This window comes from Bufo gargarizans, chromosome 3 (assembly GCF_014858855.1).
Source record: "Bufo gargarizans isolate SCDJY-AF-19 chromosome 3, ASM1485885v1, whole genome shotgun sequence".
In the NCBI taxonomy this organism is placed as follows: Eukaryota; Metazoa; Chordata; class Amphibia; order Anura; family Bufonidae; genus Bufo; species Bufo gargarizans.
The window spans coordinates 102,817,736-102,839,771 of record NC_058082.1 but is presented as its reverse complement, the minus strand read 5'-3'; the positions used below and the strand labels follow the sequence as shown (position 1 = coordinate 102,839,771).

Here is a 22,036-nt window from a genome sequence, read left to right as displayed (position 1 = left end):
CTGGCTACCAGGTGTTGCACCTTTATTTTCTTACAGAGGCTCTGCATAAGGCTGGACATAAACTGGGTCCCCTGATCCGTGAGCATCTCTCTGGGGAATCCTACATTGTAAAATATGGTTACAAGTGCATCTGCCACCTTGTCAGCCCTGACGGATGATAATGCGATGGCTTCTGGGTAACGTGTGGCATAATCCACGACCGTCAAGATGAAGAGTTTTCTCGAGCTGCTGGGTACGGCCAAGGGCCCCAAATATCCACAGCAATCCTCTGGAAAGGCTCTTCAATTATGGGCAAAGGGATAAGGGGGGCCCAATGCACAGGTCCTGCCTTCCCCATCCTTTGGCACACAATACAGGAACAGCAGTAATCCGCCACATCATTCTCCAAACCAGGCCAGTAAAAGTTATGTTTTAAATGGCATTTCGTTTTACTTATCCCTAGGTGACCAGCTAGTGGTATCTCGTGGGCAATCCGTAGGAGCTGCTCCCGGAACTGCCGAGGTACCACTAGTTGCCTGTCTTTAAAGATATGCCGCTGGGGGCCAGTGGGAATACTTTGCCTATACAGCCTCCCTTGGTCCCCGGTTATGATTTCTTTGTTGTCCCCCTCCTCCGGGTCCGACCAGCCATCTCCCGCAGCTTCTGCAGACTGTCATCAGTGTATAGGGCAGTCTGAAACAAGCGACGGTCCGCGTCTGTGCTGGTGGATAACACCACATTCTGACTAATCCCAGCCCCTGGCTGTTGACTGCCAGCTCACTCTGTTTCTTCTATAGCCAAGACAGTAGGGAACCCAGACCTGAGTTGGCCTCCTGGGCACTCTGACTGCAGGTTACAGAGGAAATGGACACATCCTTATCCCCCCTCTCGGTGCAGGAGGGTGGATGTGGACGCCAGGAAACTTCATGCATCTTTAGGACATTTCCTGCCACTAAATCGCTACACAAGCCATTATCTTTTGATGGACACGTATCACCTTCTACATTATTGTTAGTTATGCAAACTTCACCCAATGCATTGGTTACTACGTTCAGATTATCACTAGGCACAGTATCATTATACAATTCTAACACATTGGTGAACACAGAGTTATCATGTTTCGTAGTATGCACAGTCTCAATATTACCATATGCGACTGGTGCCAACTCACATGGGGCTGCAAGTGCGCCGGCGTCCTCCTCAATGTCTGAAAGAATATACCTGGAGACTAAACGTCCCAGATCAGTTCCTAGTAACACATTAGTGGGAATCTTATCTGTCACTCCCACTTACATCATCCCTCTTCACGCCCCCCAATCCAGGTAAACTCGGGCCATGGGTAAAGCAGGGGTTAGACCTCCAACTCCAGCAACAGTTAGAGTTCTTCCGGGGATGAGGTCCTCTGAGTTGACAAGCACTGGGTGCATGAAGGTCTTCTCAGCACCAGTGTCCCTCAGTACCATGGTGACTGTGTTGCCTACAGTGACCGCTTGTAAATTGTCACAAGATGCCCTCTTTTTCCCACCCACAAACAAAACTGCTGGGGACGAAATAGATGGTTTGTGCAAAGGGGTGGTTTTCCTTTTTTCTGTGCAGCCGGGGTAACTCCTGTCGATCTGCGAGTAGGGGTAAAGGTGTTAACAAGGGTTTTTTCCCCCCTTCCAACCTGGCACAGCAAGCTTCCGTGACTCTGGCACTCGACTGGCAGCATATACATTCGCAATCTGGGCAGCTTTATCTAAGGTCCTGGGCTCCCGTTCCAGAATAAACTGTCTCACTTCCATAGAACAGGTGTGGAGGAACTGGTCCAGGAGGAGAGATCCTCCAGGTTATGCAGAGTGGTGACACCCTATCCCTGGGTCCACTGCCTGAAGTGGTTCCTTAGTCCAACAGCCAGATCTGAGTAGCTGTCAGTACCTGTGCACTGCAAAGCCCTAAACTGTTTTCGGTATACCTCTGGGGTGAGGTTAAACCGTTGGATTAAGGCCTTTTTAATAGCCTCATAATCTTGATCTACAGTCCTGGGCAATGCTGCAAACACCTCCAGTGCTTTGCCTCTTTGTCCTGGAGTCAGATACTTAGCCCATTCTGCAGGGGGTAGCTGGAATTGCCAGCAGACCTTTTCAAAACTTTTGAGGAAAACATCCAGATCACTGTCTTTCTCCATGACAGGGAAACGATCTAGACAAGGTTTAAGGGATACAGTGTCCGTGGACTCACCCTGGGATGCACTTTGTAGCTGCATTTGTGTCAACCTTAGCTGGTACTCCCACTCTGCCTGGCGTTCTGCGAACTCTCGATCCGATTGGTGTTCTGCAGCTTCTCGCTCTGCTTGGCGCTCTTGCAATCACAGCTGCGCCCTCAGATTAGGATCACAGGCACCAATCTGCTGGAGAATTAGAGGAATATGATCTTCTGGTACTGGTACTGTCCTGCCCAGCCAGTTCCTGAATATGATCTTCTGTCTGTTCCTCAGAGGCTGAAGGTCCCTGCTCCGGTTCCACAGAACGATGGGACTTTGTATCAAACGGCATCAATGTTTGAATCAGCTCTGCTTTGGTCTGGTTTGTTGTGTCCAGATGTCTCTCTGTTCTGCACGTATGTATGTTAGTCTACTTTCACACTGCTGTTTTGGCTTTCTGTTTGTGAAATCCGTTCAGGGCTCTCACAAGCGGTCCAAAACGGATCAGTTTTGCCCTAATGCATTCTGAATGGAAAAGGATCAGCTCAGAATGCATCAGTTTGCCTCCGTTCCGTCTTCATTACACTTTGTCCGTCTGACGAAACTGAGCCAAATGGATCCGTTCTGACACACAATGTAAGTGAATGGGGACGGATCCATTTTCTATGACACAATCTGGCACAATATAAAATGGATCTGTCCTCCATTGACTTTCAATGGTGTTCAAGATGGATCCGTCTTGGCTATGTTAAAGATAATACAAACTGATCCGTTCTGAACGGATGCAGACGGTTGTATTATCTGAACGGATCTGCACCAAACACGAATGTGAAAGTAGCCTTACCTGACAAATAGCAGGCAGTAGAGTCCTTCCTTGTGAACTGTTATATCCTTCCCAAGGATACTCCAGCCCTTAAGTGTAAGGGTTAATTTATTAAACCAAACAGTCTTTAACCAGCTCAGCTCACCTAGCTTAAACCCCCTTAATGACCAGACCACTTTTTACAATTCTGCACTACACTACTTTCACGGTTTATTGCTCGGTCATAAAACTTACCACCCAAATGAATTTTACCTCCTTTTCTTCTCACTAATAGAGCTTTCATTTGGTGGTATTTCATTGCTGCTGACATTTTTACATTTTTTTATATTAATCGAAAATAAGCAAAATCTTTGCAAAAAAATGCAATTTTTCACTTTCTGTTGTAAAATTTTTCAAATAAAACTACATTTCTATATACATAAACATAGTAGAAGAAGTAGGGCAATGTGTTTTGGGGTGTATTTTTACATATATCCATACTGTGTGTGAAAAATATCTCTGTAAATGACAACTTTTTAAATTTTTTTATACAAAGTTGTCAATTTACAGAGATATTTCTCTCACCCAGCATGGGTATATGTAAAAATACACCCCAAACCGCATTGCCCTACTTTTCCTGAGTACGGCGATACCACATGTGTGACACTTTTTTGCAGCCTAGGTGCGCAAAGGGGCCCAAATTCCAATGAGTACCTTTTAGGAGGGCATTTTTAGGCATTTGGATTCCAGACTTCTTCTCACGCTTTAGGGCCCCTAAAATGCCAGGGCAGTATAAATACCCCACATGTGACCCCATTTTGGAAAGAAGACACCCCAAGGAATTCTGTGAGGGGCATGGCGAGTTCATAGAAGTTTTAATTTTTTGGCACAAGTTAGCGGAAATGGATTTATTTTTGTTTTTTTCTCACAAAGTCTCCCTTTCCGCTAACTTGTAAAAGTTCAATCTTTCATGGACTCAATATGCCCCTCAGCAAATACCTTGGGGTTTCTTCTTTCCAAAATGGGGTCATTTGTGGGGTGTTTGTACTGCCCTGGCATTTGAGGGTCTCCGCAATCATTACATGTATGGCCAGCATTAGGAGTTGTGCAAAAAAAAAAAAAGAGGGGAAAGGCGTCTGCCAGGACATAGGAGCTCCGCCCAACATCCAAACCCACTCAGCCCGTATGCCCTGGCAAACCCGATTTCTCCATTCACATCAATCGATGTGGATAAATAAATCATTGCCAGAATTTTTTATTTTTATTTTTTATATACAAAGTGTTTGCCAAAGCATATGAACACCGCCCCTCAGCTCATAAGCCTCGGCAAACGTATCTTTTTTACTGCAGAGGAGAAATCTCGTCTTGCAGCGCCGCATACACCGACTTTTGTGTAATCTGACAGCAGTGCAATGCTTCTGTCAGAATGCACATCAGTGCTGCAGCTGGTTGATCGCTTGGTCCACCTAGAAGCTAAAAAAAAAAAAAAAAAGTGCAGGAAGCCGCTGCGATTGATAAAAAAAATATCAAAACAGATTTTTTTTTATCGCTGCAGCGCTTGTGTAGTGATTGTGCAGTGATAAAAAATAAAAATGTTGTCACTGCAGCGGGGCGGGCGTGGGTGAACGCACGTGTGGGTGACGACCGATCAGGCCTGATCGGGCAAACACTGCGTTTTGGGTGTTTGGAGGGCGAGCTAAGGTGATACTAATACTATTATAGATCTGTGATCAGTTCTGATCACTTACAGATACTATAAAGTACCAATGCTGATTAACGATACGCTAATCAGCGAATCATTGACAGCGGTGCGGTGGGCTGGGCGCTAACTAAAGCTAACTACCTACCAAAGGGGCCTAAACTAACCTAAACCTAACAGTCAATACTGGTGGGGAAAAAAAGTGACAGTTTACACTGATCACTTTTTTCCCTTTCACTAGAGATTGACAGGGGTGATCAAGGGGTTAATTGGGGTGATTGGGGGGGGGGGGGGGTGATCTGGGGCTAAATATGTAGTGCTTGGTGTACTCACTGTGATCTTTGCTCTCTGCTGGGACCAACCGACGAAAAGGACCCAGCAGAGAGCAGAGAAGCCATTTAACACATTATATTTATAAATATAATGTGTTATATGGCTGGTGGTTCGTTATTTTAAAAGTCACCAACCTGCCAGCGCTGATCATTGGCTGGCAGGCTGGTGACCAACACCTTGTGCGCCTTTTGCCGACCCACACTGTGCATGTGCGGGCCAAATTCGCATGTCATCTCGCGTCTTGCGAGATGACACATCGATGCGTAAAGGCGGAATAACCCAGACACCTGCAGGACGCATCCCTGCGTTAGGCGATCGGGAGGTGGTTAACAGTGTAAAAAACAAGAATACTATCCCACTGGCTTGCCACCAATCTGTGACGAGCCCTACCCTCGGGTCACGGGCGTGAATTATACTAGTGAGCTCATCAATTTACCACATAAATTTCCACTCACCTATTCTAGATGACAGAATTATGCTAACTTACTCCCCTAGATTCTAACACCCCAATATTTTCTATCGCAATTGCTGCCACCACCTATAATATAAGGCAATAGGGGCCAATACTCACATATTCTCTCAACCCAAAATGAACACCATAACACAAGTTATCTATATGGGACCTAAAATCCTCTGAAACACTACTGGTAATGTTATTCCCTCCGAAAGAGCAAGTTCTTTAAGACAACAAGGAAGGGACTTATCAATTTTTAAATTTAATACAAAAAGAAAGTGTCAGATAAAAGATAAAAAACTGAAATATACATACAATAACAATGCAGTAAACAGATAAAATAAAAGGGATAAAATATAGAATTTTGGCTTACTGAGATGCAGCAGTTATATTCCGGCTGTGGGGACAGCTGAGGATATGGGCAGTAACTCCAAACAATGTGGATCCCCAAATGGCTGACCATTAACTGTTCCCAACCACCCATATTTATCCCCCGTCAGCCGAGAGGTGGGCTGTGATAGATCCTCCCTCCTTTCAGTCCGGCCTTCTGGGACGTCTGATATTATTCAGGTTTTTGCCCCACCTTCCCAAACAGCTGACCGATGTGGCAATATGAATCACGGCAATTTCTCACCGTATGACAGGGACTGAGGTACAGGAAAAATCCCATAATCTGAGTCGTCTCGTCCCGGTCATATAGACACCAAATATGATCGAGTTATGATTTCCAGAAGGCCAGATCCTGAATACCGAGAAATGCCTCATGTCCAGTATGGTGTGTCTAGACTCCCCCCGAAGCCCATGTCACCCAATTACTAGGGTTCTGAGGATGTGGGTGTTATAAGGTTGGAGTTATGGCTTCTGATATTATTTCATCCACCTACTGAATAGCTTAGACCAGCGGTCCCCAACCACCGGGCCGCGGCCCAGGACCGGGCCCTGGAGGATGGTTTGCCGGGCCGCGGCGATCAGGGCAGTCTTTAACGCTGTACTAATAAAGCGCTTCCATTATGGAAGCGCTTCATTAGTACAGAAGGACCAGGAAGCGGTGAAGGATCTGTACTCACCACTTCCTGGTCCTCGGCTCGGCTGTGCAGGGCTGCGCACAGCGTGAGGTCTCTCTGTGACCTCACACTGTGCGCCGCTATACACAGCCAGCCGACAGCAGAATGAAGAGGATCGCGATGGTGACTAGGAGCAGGAGAGGTAAGTGTTGTTTTTAATTTTATTTGCACTGGGTACTGATGGCTGACCTGGGGGACATTGGGCTGACATGAGGGGCTAATGGGGGCTTATGGCTGACATGAGGGGCTAATGGGGGGCTTATGGCTGACATGAGGGGCTAATGGGGGCTAATGAGGGGCTAAAATACGGTACAGTGCAGCAGAGACCATAGTCAGTTTATATAGTCGTTATAAAGTGTTATATATTTTAATATGCACCTTGTGTTTTGTTTTGCGCGTGAATCGGTCAGCCCCCCCCCCACCCCCCCACCCGGTCCCTGGGAAAATTGTCTTGCATGAAACCAGTCCTTGGTGCAAAAAAGGTTGGGGACCACTGGCTTAGACCACCAGCTGGGTTAGCAGCCACCATGTCAGGGGTTGCCCTGCATTTTTAGTATCCCTTTCCAGGTCTTCATTACTATGCCCATATGGCTTGTAAGTAGCAGGTCAGTGCTAAATGGAATTTCCTCTGAGAATGTTGAGTATCTCACCTTTTTGCAGACTGGTTGGCATCTAGAGGCACAATTTGCATAAGTCCTTAATAGATCAAAAGGCACTGACATACAGTCAGCTATTGATAATGCAAGTTTAGGAAAAGCTAAAATCTATCTACCTCCGATTTAGTTACAGATGGGTTTTGAACCATCATCAGTACAGATCAGGGCACTGGTTTGGGCCGAGTGAGGGGCCTTAGATGTGAGTCTGGGGGAATTACCTTTTTCCTTGTGGTATTGGGGGTCTTAAAGGCAATTATCCAGGAGAAGATTCTGGTTTAGGCTTATATTTAACTTGTCATCCACAAATGTGTTTCCACTGATTGAATACCTGGGCTGATGCAGACAGGCTATAATGATACCTAAGAATGAAAAACATCTCCTTAAAACATGAATGGCATTTTCAGGTAAGATGTACACTATATATTTTTTTAGGTTTCACTATTCCTTACCTATCACAATGACCAAGAACAAGTCTACAATCCATCATTCCAGCTACTGAAATCAATCATTGTAGTAACACACAACAGATCCCATAATTGTATTCAACTGTGCAAATACAAGAAATTCCAGTTTAGGCTAAGGCTACATGGACAACATCCAGGTGACAACGTCCAACATAATCACTGACAAGGTCGCAGTATTTTAATCTGTCACAACGAAATTCATGACGACCAGAACCGGAGGGAGGTTATTCTGTCACCACAGCTACAATGCCTTCTGGCAATGTTACCAGAACTGTATAGCAGATGCCTGGAGAAGTCTCCTGAAGCCCTAGACGTACTGGTCACTGGAGAGGGTTCGTAAATGCATGATGACTATTCAACAGTTCCCTGACTTACTCATTGCACTTATGAACCACACTCTCACTAGAGAGACTTTGTGAGTTAAAAATGTGCAATAAAAGCTTTTCTTCCAGTAAGCTGCCACCAAGGGGGTGTTCTTAATCTAAATAATATATGCACCATATAGGAAGGTTATTAGCGCTATCTATTGACTGAATTCCACTGGTCAGAAGCGTTCTCTGAGATTTAATGCATCGGTAATTGAATAGTTTTTCATAGGAAACAACCAAAAAACTTTATTTTGTATCATATACACCTACATTTATGAGAAGCGAAGTGCACATGACCAATTGTCGCGGTCGTGTTGTTGTTCGCCGTGACACGATAGCCATGCATACTGGTTGCCTGGGGCAACATGTTGATTGCAGCATGTGTGTACACTTTCCCTTTATGGTTGGTTTCCCTTCCCTTTCTGGTGTGTTTGGGGTTAAGTACCTGGCTGGGTGTGGTCTCTAGGTGCTTATATTGCCTGTGGCTGGTAGCGGGAGTTTAGTTGCACTCCAGCCTTGGTGTGTGCTGGAGTTATGCTCCTGTGCTGGAGATTCCATCTGTCCAGTGTAAGGGCCACCTAGTTTGACATCAATGTCTCTTCAATGTCTTCCTGTTGTTGTTATGTCCTCTACCCTTCCTTACATGTCTCTTAGTTTAGTGTGGGTTTTGTTGTATGTCTAGTTGTTGTTATATGTCTGGTCTGTTGGTGTTTGTCGTCCAGCATGTTTGCTAGATATTTCCCCTGTCTGTCTGTGCCTTTAGTGAGAGGGCTCCTGGGTTCCCTAGAGGGGGAACCACAAGTCAGTGAGCAGCTTTGCCTAGTGCCATAATGCATCCTACCGCATGGGGTCCAGATAGTTATTGTTGTCGGTGTTCCATACTGTTGCTGCGGCAGGTAAGTGCTAGCTGTTCTGTTGTAGCATTGGGTTCCTACCTGCAAATCCAGTTGAGGTTCACAGTCTTCTCCTCTCCTTGCTGCTAGGCCTGTTGAGACTCCTGTGGATCATTGTTGTGGACTTACAGGGTGTCTCAGTCCTGACTTTATTCCAGGGATCTTCAGGGTCAGCTAGGGCCCGGGTTCCTGTGTATGAGCCCTCCTACCATCTGGGTCCGCTCATACGGATAGGAGTCAGGGAGAGGATTAGGGATGCTTTAGGAGGTGACCTGCTCCCTTATCCCGGCATCTAGGCCTAGAGTTTATTCCCGTTTACCTTCGGTGTTCGGTGGGGAGTTTCCACCACTCTCCACGGTGACACCTATAAGGCTACTTCACACTAGCGTTTTAGCTTTCCGTTTGTGAGATCCGTACAGGGCTCTCAAAAGCAGTCCAAAACGCATCAGTTTTACCCTAATGCATTCTGAATGGAAAAGGATCCGCTCAGAATGCATTCGTTTGCCTCCGAACAGTCTCCATTCCGCTCTGGAGGCAGACACCAAAACGCTGCCTGCAGCGTTTTGCTGTCTGCCTGATGAAGCAGAGCCAAACGGATCCATCCTGGCACACAATGTATGTCGATGGGGATGGATCCATCCCCCATTGAATTTCAATAGGGTTCAAGACGGATCCGTCATGGCTATAGAAGACATAATACAATCGGATCCCTTTATGACGAATGCATGCGGTTGGATTATTGTAACAGAAGCGTTTTTGCAGATACATGACGGATCCGCAAAAAACTCTAGTGTGAATGTAGCCTTAGCCTATCACATTTTCACATTTACCTTCTATGCAATGCTTAAAACTTTCACATCCATTGAAGCTTGTATCATTTACTCCTAAAATCTAATCCGGCGCTGAAGATTTCATTGAATGGTGCCAGTTTTCTATCACAATAGCGAAACTAGTTTTTCAAATCTGAATTTACGCCACAGAATTGACTGCAGCTACAGCTTCATTTTGTAACTGGTAAGCAAGTGGCTACTAATAACTATTACACCGCGCAACAATGATTTTGCTACTGATAGAAAAACATGTGATTTATACTAAAATGAGCGCGCTGATTTCGTTCATGACAGATTCATGCGGTTATATTATTGTAACGGAAGCGTTTTTGCAGATCCATGACGGATCCGCAAAAAACGCTAATGTGAAAGTAGCCATACACGCAAAGCCTATTCAGTTATAATATGAATGCATTATATTGAAAATATACCAATGGACATGTCCAGACCTGTTCGGATACACTCAGGCTGATGTCAGCAGTAAGTATATAAGGCAAGCTGGACAGATTGTGATAAAGAGATCTGTTATAGTGCTATCAGTTTTGAAACTTAAGATGGATAAATGCACATGTGTTAACGATCCAGACCATTTCTGCTACATATGTGGCAAATACACTACTTATGATCAGCGCAAGAATCTGACAAAGCGAGTGCGTCTTGCTTACAAGTATTAGTTTAACTGTAAAATTGGAGATCAAGATAAAAGCTGGGCACCTCATGTTTGTTGCACTGTGTGTTACTCTGGGCTAACGCAGTGGTTGAATGGTAAAAGGAAAGGAATGGCTTTTGCAGTGCCTATGGTTTGGCGTGAGCAGAAAAAAATCACCATTCAGACTGTTACTTTTGCATGACTAAAATCGCCGGATATTCAAAGAGAAACAAGTCACAAATTGTGTATCCTGACTGTGAGTCTGCTCTTAAACCAGTACCACACGATGTAGAGAATCCAGTGCCTGCCCCTCCCACAGCAGGAACAGCAATTGAAACAGACGGTTCTGATCCTGATGAAGAAGAAGATGTTGATTGTCACAATGTATTTCCTGATCCAGAACAACTGGAGGGTCAGACGCACTTGCTGAGCCATTTAGATTAGGATGATCTGGTAAGAGATCTGTCATTATCTAAATAAATGTCAGAACTGCTAGCTTCTAGAGTTCAGAAATGGAATTTGCTACAACGAGGCACCACAACTTCACACTTTCGTCATCGACACACCAAGTTAGCTGCATACTATGCAATGGAAAGCGATGTCTGTTTCTGTACTGATGTAAATGGTCTTATGATGGAGTTACAGTCAGGTCCATAAATATTGGGACATCGACACAATTCAAACATTTTTGGCTCTATACACCACCACAATGGATTTGAAATGAAACAAGATGTGCTTTAACTGCAGACTGTCAGCTTTAATTTGAAGGTATTTACAACCAAATCAGGTGAGCGGTGTAGGAATTACAAGAGTTTGCATATGTGCCTCCCACTTATTAAGGGACCAAAAGTAATGGGACAGAATAATAATCATAACTCAAACTTTCACTTTTTAATACTTGGTTGCAAAACCTGTTGCAGTCAACTACAGCCTGAAGTCTGGAAAGCATAGACATCACCAGACGCTGGGTTTCATCCCTGGTGATGCTCTGCCAGGCCTCTACTGCAACTGTCTTCAGTTCCTGCTTGTTTTTGGGGCATTTTGCCTTCAGTTTTGTCTTCAGCAAGTGAAATGCGTGCTCAATTGGATTCAGGTCAGGTGATTGACTTGGCCATTGCATAACATTCCACTTCTTTCCCTTAAAAAAACCTCTTTGGTTGCTTTTGCAGTATGCTTTGGGTCATTGTCCATCTGCACTGTGAAGCGCCGTTCAATGAGTTCTGAAGCATTTGGCTGAATATGAGCAGATAATATTGCCCAAAACACTTCAGAATTCATCCTGCTGCTTTTTTCAGCAGTCACATCATCAATAAATACAAGAGAACCAGTTCCATTGGCAGCCATACATACCCACGCCATGACACTACCACCACCATGCTTCACTGATGAGGTGGTATGCTTAGGATCATGAGTAGTTCCTTTCCTTCTCCATACTCTTCTCTTCCCATCACTCTGGTACAAGTTGATCTTGGTCTCTGCTGTCCATAGGATGTTGTTCCAGAACTGTGAAGGCTTTTTTAGATGTCGTTTGGCAAACTCTAATCTGGCCTTCCTGTTTTTGAGGCTCACCAATGGTTTACATCTTTTGGCGAACCCTCTGTATTCACTCTGGTGAAGTCTTCTTTTGATTGTTGACTTTGACACACATATACCTACCTCCTGGAGAGTGTTCTTGATCTGGCAAACTGTTGTGAAGGGTGCTTTCTCCACCAGGCACAGAATTCTTCGGTCATCCACCACAGTTGTTTTCCATGGTCTTTGGGTCTTTTGGTGTTGCTGAGCTCACCTGTGCATTCCTTCTTTTTAAGAATGTTCCAAACAGTTGTTTTGGCCACGCCTAATGTTTTTGCTATCTCTCTGATGGGTATGTTTTGTTTTTTCAGCCTAATGATGGCTTGCTTCACGGATAGTGACAGCTCTTTGGATCTCATCTTGAGAGTTGACAGCAACAGATTCCAAATGCAAATAGCACACTTGAAATGAACTCTGGACCTTGTATCTGCTCGTTGTAATTGGGATAATGAGCGAAAAACACACTCCTGGCCATGGAACAGCTGAGAAGCCAATTATCCCATTACTTTTGGTCCCTTAACAAGTGGGAGGCACATATGCAAACTGTTGTAATTCCAACACCATTCACCCGATTTGGATGTAAATTCCCTCAAATTAAAGCTGTCAGTCTGCAGTTAAAGCACATCTTGTTTGTTTCATTTCAAATACAAAAATGTTACAATTTTGTCAATGTCCCAATATTTATGGACCTGACTGTAGATGGTACACATTTTCCCGATGAATGAAGGCTATTCATAGGCTCTAGAAAAACAAGTTTAAAAACTGTCTTGTTGCACAATGGTAACGAAAAACCATCTGTTCTATTGGCTCATGCGGTTTGAATGAAAGAGACCCATGCATCTATGGAGTTAATTTTGAAAATGATCAAATACTCAGAACATAAATGGAAAATTTGTGCTAACCTGAAAGTAGAAGCACTGCTGCTTGGCCTACAGTTAGGGTACACAAAGAATATGTGTTTCTTGTGGCTATGGAACAGTCGTGATGACAACAATCATTACAAAATGAGACAGTGGCCTCTCAAGAGTCTAGCACACAGGTGGTCAGTACAATGTACAACACAAATCTCTGGTCAATCCACTTCAAGTTTATCTTCCAGCACTTCACATGGTTTAATGAAAAATTTTGTAATTGCACTTGATTGTGATGGAAATGGTTTAGAGAAGTTTAGCACAATGAAAACTGATGCTAAAATAAAGTCCACAATTTTTATTGGCCCCGAAATCAACAAACTAATGCATTATGACACATTCAGAACAAAACTCAACCTTCTGGAACTTGCAGCTTGGGATGCATTTGTGCTAGTAGTGCAGAACGAGCTGCACACTACGCTGAATTAGTAGACAACATGCTTACAGCATATAAACAACTTGACTGCCAAATGTCATTGAAAGTGCATTTCTTACATTCCCATCTTGACTTTTTCCCACCCAATTTGGGACACTTAAGTGACGAACATGGAGAGCGATTCCATAAAGATATTTCTACAATGGAGAACAGGTATCAAGGCCACTGGAATCCCAACATGATGGGGAACTACTGCTGGTTTTTGGAACGGGAAAATATGACCGTTCACAAACGCAAAAGCAGATGCCTGAAGCACGTTTAACAGTACTGGGCCTTGCTCAAGTAAGACTTTTAAACTGAAAAACAAGACTTTTTGACATGTTGTTATTCCATTACATTTTCATACACTGTTTACTACGCAAACTTTGATGTAGATCAGGCAATTGTTGGAGTAAAACTCGTTCTGTTCCAAATTATTCAATGTTTTCCAAGTGCTTAATTCATTTAGGCATACTTATGCATAGCAAAATTTTGTGACATGTTACAAAAATTATGACTTCAGATTTGTAATCCACACATATGATTTAGTATAGGACAAATGGTTTTTGACCAGTAGTAGAGGAAAAGCTTTTTTGTTGTTGCGTGGTGTTAGGCTCATATGCAGAACGGCAAAAAAAGGAGGCACAACTTCCCATGGAAGATAACATTTTCAGGTTTGCTAACTCCAGTTCTTAAATTCAAATTATTTCAGAATTTTTAAGACTTTACATGCAATAGATATTAAATTTACTGCACAGCTAAATCTGTAAAACTGAAATGAATATATAGTACAATAAGTAAAGCCCACTTTTAAAAGCACTTTATCTACTTAAAGGGGTTATGCCATGACATCATATAGTACATGACATTCTCTTTCTAACAGAGCTAGAATCAGTCCTGTTACCTCACACGGATCCAGACATTTTGCCATTCATTGCTCCAATTGTTCTGCTAGATTTAAAGGGGTTGTCTCACTTCATCAAGTTAATGCAAGACACAAGAGGCTTTTTTTTAGTGTGTAAGCACGACCACCACTGATGGATTGCAGGGTGGAAGTAACCATGGAAATGAGCAGCACATAATGTGATGGAAAAATTAATCCAGACAGCAAAGAAGGCAATATGGACAATCACAATACATTAGTAAGTGGCTTATCTACGTAATTAATGCTATTTGTTCAAGTGAGAGAATGCCTTTAAGGCAGGCAGCTCAGGGGTGTATCCTCTCTCAGTGGGTGTCTAGGTCATTATCAGGTCAGCGGGAGTCCTACACCTGGCACCCCCACCAATCAGCTGTTTCAGGGAGCCGCTGCGCTTTCCCGAGTTCTTTCCAAGTACAGCATCTGTGCTTGGTATTGCAGCTCTGCCCTATTCACTTCTATAGGGCTGAGCTGCAACTAGGCCATGTGACGATGTACGGTGATGTCACATGACCTAAAAAGAGGTCGTGGAGCTCATTGAGCCTCCGATTTCTTCTAACAGCAAATCGGCGGAGGTCCCAGGTATCGGATCCCCACCAATCTGATATTGATGACCTATCCTAAGGATAACCCCTTTAATTGTGTTCTCGGCAGGATTTCTACAAGACTGTCAGGAACATGGCGAAAATCCTGTAGACTCACATAGCAGGGCGAGCACATTTTCTAGCATCCTCTGTTAGAGGATAACCCCTAACACAATGGTAATGGATGTAAGCCGATTCTCACCGATCATGCCATAGTTGTAATATGAATAGAGGTGTTCTCTTCTTGACTTGTGCATATTCTAAGACAAGTTTGGGACCTACCTAGCTGAATACGTGTTATCCCTTTTAGAATTTGTTGCCCATTTTAGATTAGAATACAGTTCGTCGATGACTATATCTTTTTTGTTATACGCATACAGCACTACCTACGGAATAATTCCAGCTTTGGACTTTGCTTGAAACTGGTGTAATAAAAAGAGGAAAATTGTACTTGATACAACCCTGTAGAGATTCGAGGGTCATTATAACAACAAGGATAGGAATTGTGGTGAGTATTTTTCCTATACAGGATACGCTATCTATCAAAACAGATCAAGACAGTCATTAAATCTAGAAGAGGGTCAGAAGTAATATACCATTCCTTCTCCAGAGAGGTATGCAGTGTTAATAATGACCTCACTGGGCACCAGCCAGCCAGCTCTGCTAGAATATTATTTATGTTTGATTTAACCAAGTCAATATGAATAGTGCATATGGCTCAGCCCTGTGGCCATTAAATACAGCGGTAGCATCTTGCTTTAAGTGCCAGGAGACTTGTGGGAAGGACATAGTTAATCGGTGCTGCTTGGGAGTTTGCATACTCATTAGCCGAGACAGCTTGGCTGTTAATTGTAAACATGTAACGAGCTGTGGTGCAGATTGCGAGCCGGCCAGCTATTGCCTGTGCCGCGCTTAATCTGTGATCGTATTTCCTTCCAGCGCCAAATTAACCCTTCGCTGCCCTGGGCCTACAGAGTCTTCTCGGCGCCGTGGACGCTTCCGTTACACCCATCACTGCCAGAGACCAGCATAGCTTTAATTGTTTCACCCTGCTAAAGAGACATCTGTCCGGGGATGCTCCATTAATTACACTGATGATTTTCTTCTTATTTGCCGTTGACGAGATCGAGCGGCCAAACGAACGAGATTTTAAAGTCCTGTTAATAAAGAGCCGTTTTAATGGAGGCATAATGGCGGCGAAGAATACGGATGTATTGAGGCCGATGACTTGCATGTCTATCAATAACATAAAATTCAGGGGAGTATGGCTATATTGGTTTTATATTACCTAGCAGCAAGAGCAAATTTTATATATATATATATATAAATATATTTAATGCAAGTCACAAAAGTCTAATAAATTCCCTGTTTTATACATGAAGGTACATGAGAAAATAGCTGAATTATTAAAATGCTGGACATTATTGCAGTGAGGTTTTCCTGCAACCCCAGGCGGCCAATCTCATTTGGACGCTAAGCGGTTAACCGCCATAGTGTGTCGGATTTTTTGCGAAATATCAAAGAACAGAGCATTACAGTCTCCTCTGGCAAAGAAGTGGAATAGCTGCTTGTGACCTGAATTTCACCCCGTACCTATGAAATTCAGTGCACACTCCTTCTGTAGAGACATTGCTTCCAAACGAGTCAGAGAGGAGGTGAGATGCATGCTAAGCAAGGCTCCTGCAAGCAGCTGCCAGCCGCCTCGCTCTGCGTTACTGGCACATCCCAGAATTCTCTCTTATTTTCAGATCAAGGGCTTCGAATGCAGCCTGAATTACATTTATTTGGTGGCTTTGTTTACACAGAGAGCGGCTGCACATTAAACTCCAGTATCTCATCCCTCCAAACATGCATTTCTATGCCAAGTTGTGCATTTGCAAACAGACATTTAATAGCATAAAGCAAGGGAGGTAGATGCTCCCCCCCCCCCCCCAAGTCAGCATTATTCAGACAGGTTTGTCCTGTCTACAAGCCTTCCATCATGCCAAGTTGTAGCTGTGACACATTTGCAATGTTTGAACCCTTTGCCACCAGAATATTTCGGTATTAGATTGGTAACCTCCTGACTAGAATGCAGTACATCACAGCGGTGCCGTCTCCAATGAACTTAAATGGACAGTGCACCTGGTATAAAAAAAAAATATATCTTATTTTAACAAAAATAGCGTGCCAGTCTAGCAAAGAGGAACACACGCCTGTATACAGTGTATATGGCGGGTAGGAGAGCAAGACACAATAACGCCTAAACACAAGCAAAAACATTACAAGTGGCTGGGGTCTCTAGGAAAAGCTTTGGTGGACTGCAGTAATTTAGTACTGGTCATGATACAGGAGCAAGACCAGCCCCATAAATGAGCCAACGGCAGATGGGTACAATGGGATTCCAAGGGAGGGTAGAACCGGGGTGATAGAAGAGGCAATTTAAATATATCTGCTCCCCATGAAGCATCACTATCTCAGGGCAGCTAACTTCACAGGCTGGGTTCACCCGGGGCACTTGTCTGGTGCCATATTTTACTTATAAAATACCGCACTAGCCAGACGTGCAAAAAGAAATAAAACAATGGTGGATTCTACAGAATTCACGTTTGCATAATGCGGTATTGCTCTGTGCTTCTGTTATCTATCGCTGGTGATATTTCGCCATTCAGTACACTGGGAAAAAAAGAAAAGACAAAACAAAAAGACGCTGTTTGTAATTCACACGTTACTTTTTTCCCCTTTTCAACCTTTGCAAGTGGACTGGACTTTCTCCCTTGTCTATTGTTTGCGCTTTGCACACTTAGGGCTCATGCACACGAACGGATTTTCCTTCCGCTTCAGTTTTTTTTTGCGGACTGTATGCGGAACCACTTCAATGGGTCCGAAAAAACAACGGAAGGTACTCCGTGTGCATTCCGTTTCCGTTTCGCAAAAAAAGTAGTGCATGTCCTATTCTATTGTCCGCAAATCACGGTCCCAGGCCCCATTCAAGTCAATGGGTCCGCAAAAAATATGGAACGCACACGGAACACATCCGTATGTTATCTGTATTTTGCGGATCCATACTGTAGAAATGCTATGCCCAGCCCATATTGCTCATGAGTTTGGTGATTAATAAGTTACTGTTTCCGTTTCTGATCTTCAAAAAAATAGAAAAAAATACCTCATATACAGAACAACGGATCTGTGCAAAACAACAACGGTCGTGTGCATTAGCCCTTAGTGCTATTAACGGTCTACATTTCCAGTAATGACTGTAGACTGAAATTGACACGAGAATGCTATTAAATTGTTGCATCAAAGTGGCGAGCATGGAAACTGTGTAATGGAAGACCGTTTACTTCTACTAAAAGCATATGCACAGAAAACAATTATGTCCAAATAACATTTTACCCCGATATGCCTTGATTGCACTAATGTAATGCATATATATATCAATGCATGCGGTACTACATGAACCCACTATATAAAGTGGGGTGGGAGATATCTTTATAAGTTTATGTTCCACTATAGGACACACAAACCTTATATCACCTGGGCTAAACTACTTTTCTTGTGGTTAACTTTTCCGCCAGGTTTTTCGTAAAGGCTCCCCTGTGCTTTTTTTGAGTCTTGACCTGTAACAGAAAATCATCCTAGTAAATGGTTAGTTGCAAGCTGTGGCTTCCCTCCAGCTGCTCTGTCACAGATCTGTGTGAATGTGATCAAATAAAAGCAAGAAATCAATAAATGATTGCACTTTCAGTAACCGGCTCCCAGGTCACCCATGTGCCTCCGAGCATTTTATAATTTGTAATAGATTTGAGCTGCAACTTTTGTTTATGGATGTCATCGGTCGTGTGTCCATATCGCCCTCACATACCTGCTATGCTCCGATTAGGAAGCACTATCCTTAAAGGCTAAGTACACCTTTGGAGGCAATTTTTGTTTATGATTGCATTTTACTCATTTTTGGCTAAAAATCATGTTTTCAATTGGCCTTTATTAAAAATATTGAGCAGTTCTGTAACAAAGGGTTAACTGTTTTTCCAACTGTGTGACTGGACCTTTCACCTGTGCCATCTAATAAGCCTCATCTCTAAACCGCTAAGAGGTTATAAACACTTATTTAAGCCACATTCTTCAGTAAGATAAGAACTGAAAGGAGTGTTTATAAGGTCAGAGAGAAGAGATAAGGAGCCTATCACCGCCTCAACTGACGGAAAAGAGAGAAAATCCACAGGCTGCTACTAGAGCATCTCAGCTCTGTACAGAAAAATGGCTCCATATTTTTAATAAAGACCAATTGAAAAAATGATTTTTAGTTAAAGATCAGTACAATGCAATCATTTTAAAAAATGCCCCAAAGTTGTACATAGCCTTTAAACAAAACCCCCTAACTAAAATCCCATTGAGACTCTGGTCCAGCAATTTTTTAATGCTATAAAAACCAGGAAGGTGTATGAGTGGACACCAAAGAACACATTTTATTCTAGAATTATTTTATTAAATGGTTCCAAATGGACCAGACCTATAAAAATTAGATTAAAAAAATAAATAAATTCTAGGTCAAGGTTATTCACCTGTCTGGTCCGATAGGTGGTTAATAAAAGGAATTTTATTATACAGTCTATATTCCAGTTTCATTCTCCTTCGCTTCCTAGTCGGTCAGCTTCAAGCCCTTTCTCCTCATCTAATTTGCCAGGTCCCATTAGCCTACAGGACATGATTTTTTTTCTTCTAGGATCTGAGAGCAACATAATCTTGGTAGTAAGAACAATGCTTCCTCAAATCATGTTGTAAAAGAACTCTAAAAGTGTCTAAGGGGTTAAGCCAATTCCGCGTGGACCCATGGTAGATTATGAAGCAGTGAATTAAGTTAGCAGGGACTGCTGATTGCCTCTGACCAGCACACTGTGCCAAAGGCCATCCATCACTTCTGCTGACAGCACTCAAGAGTGGCAGAAATAGCACTGCAGCACCGGGCAGCGGCATTACTGCTCACAAAATGCTATTAGCAACCCCTGTGCATATATACCGCAGGTAAAACTTTTAGCCGTGTCTAGCAGAAAGAAGCCCACCTGATCCTTATAAGTCATGGAAGTGGGGAGAAACATGGGAAATCAGATTACGGCCACTATATAGCTTTTTTGTGATGCGACTGTCCAATTCTTCTTGTTTAGTGCCATTAGGATTAGAGTAATCTGTGTAACCCTGTGCTCCTCTACGTACAGGAAAATGTTACCAACGCAGATTGACGAGCTTTACAGGTCAACAGGATTTCAGAGGTTACATTACCATTTTGGATGATCATCGTGACCCTATACAGTGAAAGCAACCATTATGGACCATACCTTCTGTCATTTACAGAAACGAGCACCATAAAAACCTGAACCAGAATTATACCGACTGGTTACTATGAGCGATCATGTACCATCCCAATTGTGTCCCCTACTAATAAAATAATAATCATATAAAAAGATGTCCCTGAACTGTCCTTGTGTAAATGCAATAATGGCGGCCATGACGGGGCTCATAGGGGGCCATCACCTAAAAAAATATGCATCTACGCTTTTACTGTTCGGTCAGTATATGTATTTCACACATATACATGATGATGACACAATGATGTCCTGCACTTTGACAATCCGTAGAAAAATCCCACCTGATCGCTGCCACCGCACTTGCGGATACTTACACAAACTTGGTCCTGTTGGCAGGCAGAATCAGACGTGACAACACTGTCATCTTTTTCCCTTTAATTAGAGAGAGAACGGTTTACATAAGCAATGAGGCTAGATGGGCTACTTTATTAGTGCAATAAAACAGCCTGCTCGTGCCCCTTGCCTCACTGCACCTTCTAGACATACATTAGGACTTGTAACAAGCCATCCGCCTCGTCTTATTGCTACCCAGGCTCTTCCCTGTGCGCACCAGGTTCTAAAACAGAAGATGCCAACAGCACAGCATATGGCAAGAGCAGAGCTGAAATCACCTGCTACCAATGAGTAAGTCTCTCCCACCACACAGCGGTGGTTAGTGAAGCAGCAGAATGGATGTCATAAAAATTTCAGGAGAAGACATCCCAGAAACTCAGGAAATGCAAACTAACTGGATATAAGGAATAATGATGATGGCGCCAGTCACAAAGCCTGGAATACTCGTGTTTTTTTTTTGTTTTTATTAAAGGAATTAACAAAACACGAGGTTTACACAAAGGCGATAGTAGTACTGCTGGAAATCATATTGTTGGGGGGAAAAAAATAAACTGCAGTAGTTCCATATGGAGATTTGGAATTTTCCTACTGACAAACATATGTACAATACAGTATACAAGACCAGACATAATTCTTGCATACATCACAAACACTAAAGGGGTTTTCTAAGTTACTAAAAAAAACGGCAGCGTTTTGTGAGAAAATAACATCTCCTCACCAATTTAGTCCCCCGCCACTGCCAGCACAACCACTCTGCTCCTCTCTGCTAGGTTGTGTTTGTTTGGCTGCAGCGATCATGTCCCCATATACTACATGTCACTGCTACAGCCTTAGTGGTGACGTGCCGTATAGCAATGGAGTTAGCTGTATGCAAGATAGGCAGGAACAGCACCACCGCATCAAGATGAAGTCCTTGCTGCAGGGGAATAGGGGCTGGTAGAGGTGAGTATATGCTCTTTTCTTGTTTTATGCAGTATTGGGCGAGTTTAAAAATAAAATAAAAAATTTGATAACAAGTAAAAAAAATATACAATACAATAAGATGTAAAGTCAGATAGTGTTACAGAAATGTGGACAATTTTATCCAAAACAGTCAATGGATTTTGTTTCGCCAAGTAAAAAACCTGATCTAGGAAAATACCATGTTTGTCCAACAAATGATGTTGCAACAAAATTAATACAAATACACAGTAAAGTTCTATAAAAAAATATAGAAGTCCACGTCTTGCGCATCTGTATGTTCTGTCCTTTGACAACAGTGAGTAAAGGTGGAGGATGGATTCCCTACATCCGTGAGGTGCGTCTTCAGTGACACTTATGTGCATGTTTTATAAAGGTCCATTCTTCAAGAACGCCAGCGAGTTTTCAAGATTTCCTTAGTAAAGTACAAGTTATGTCATTCTCAGCGGCTTATCGATAGTGGAGGCAGCCCAGCTTCCCATTTCCAAGGAATTGTTGACACAGTTTAGATATAACTTTGCTTTGCCTAATTAACACAAGTTTTGAGTTGCGGCCTGTGTAAAGGCGGGTTTACAGTGCACGATGTAGCAGCCGATTGTCGGGAAGGAACGATTGCAATCACTC

At 43.1% G+C, this 22,036-nt stretch overlaps 1 pseudogene; it reads right to left on the bottom strand.

The window, feature by feature from the left end:
- Nucleotides 1-770: 770 nt before the first annotated feature.
- Nucleotides 771-7,204, bottom strand: LOC122931414 (annotated as a pseudogene).
- Between the last annotated feature and the right edge of the window lie 14,832 nt (nt 7,205-22,036).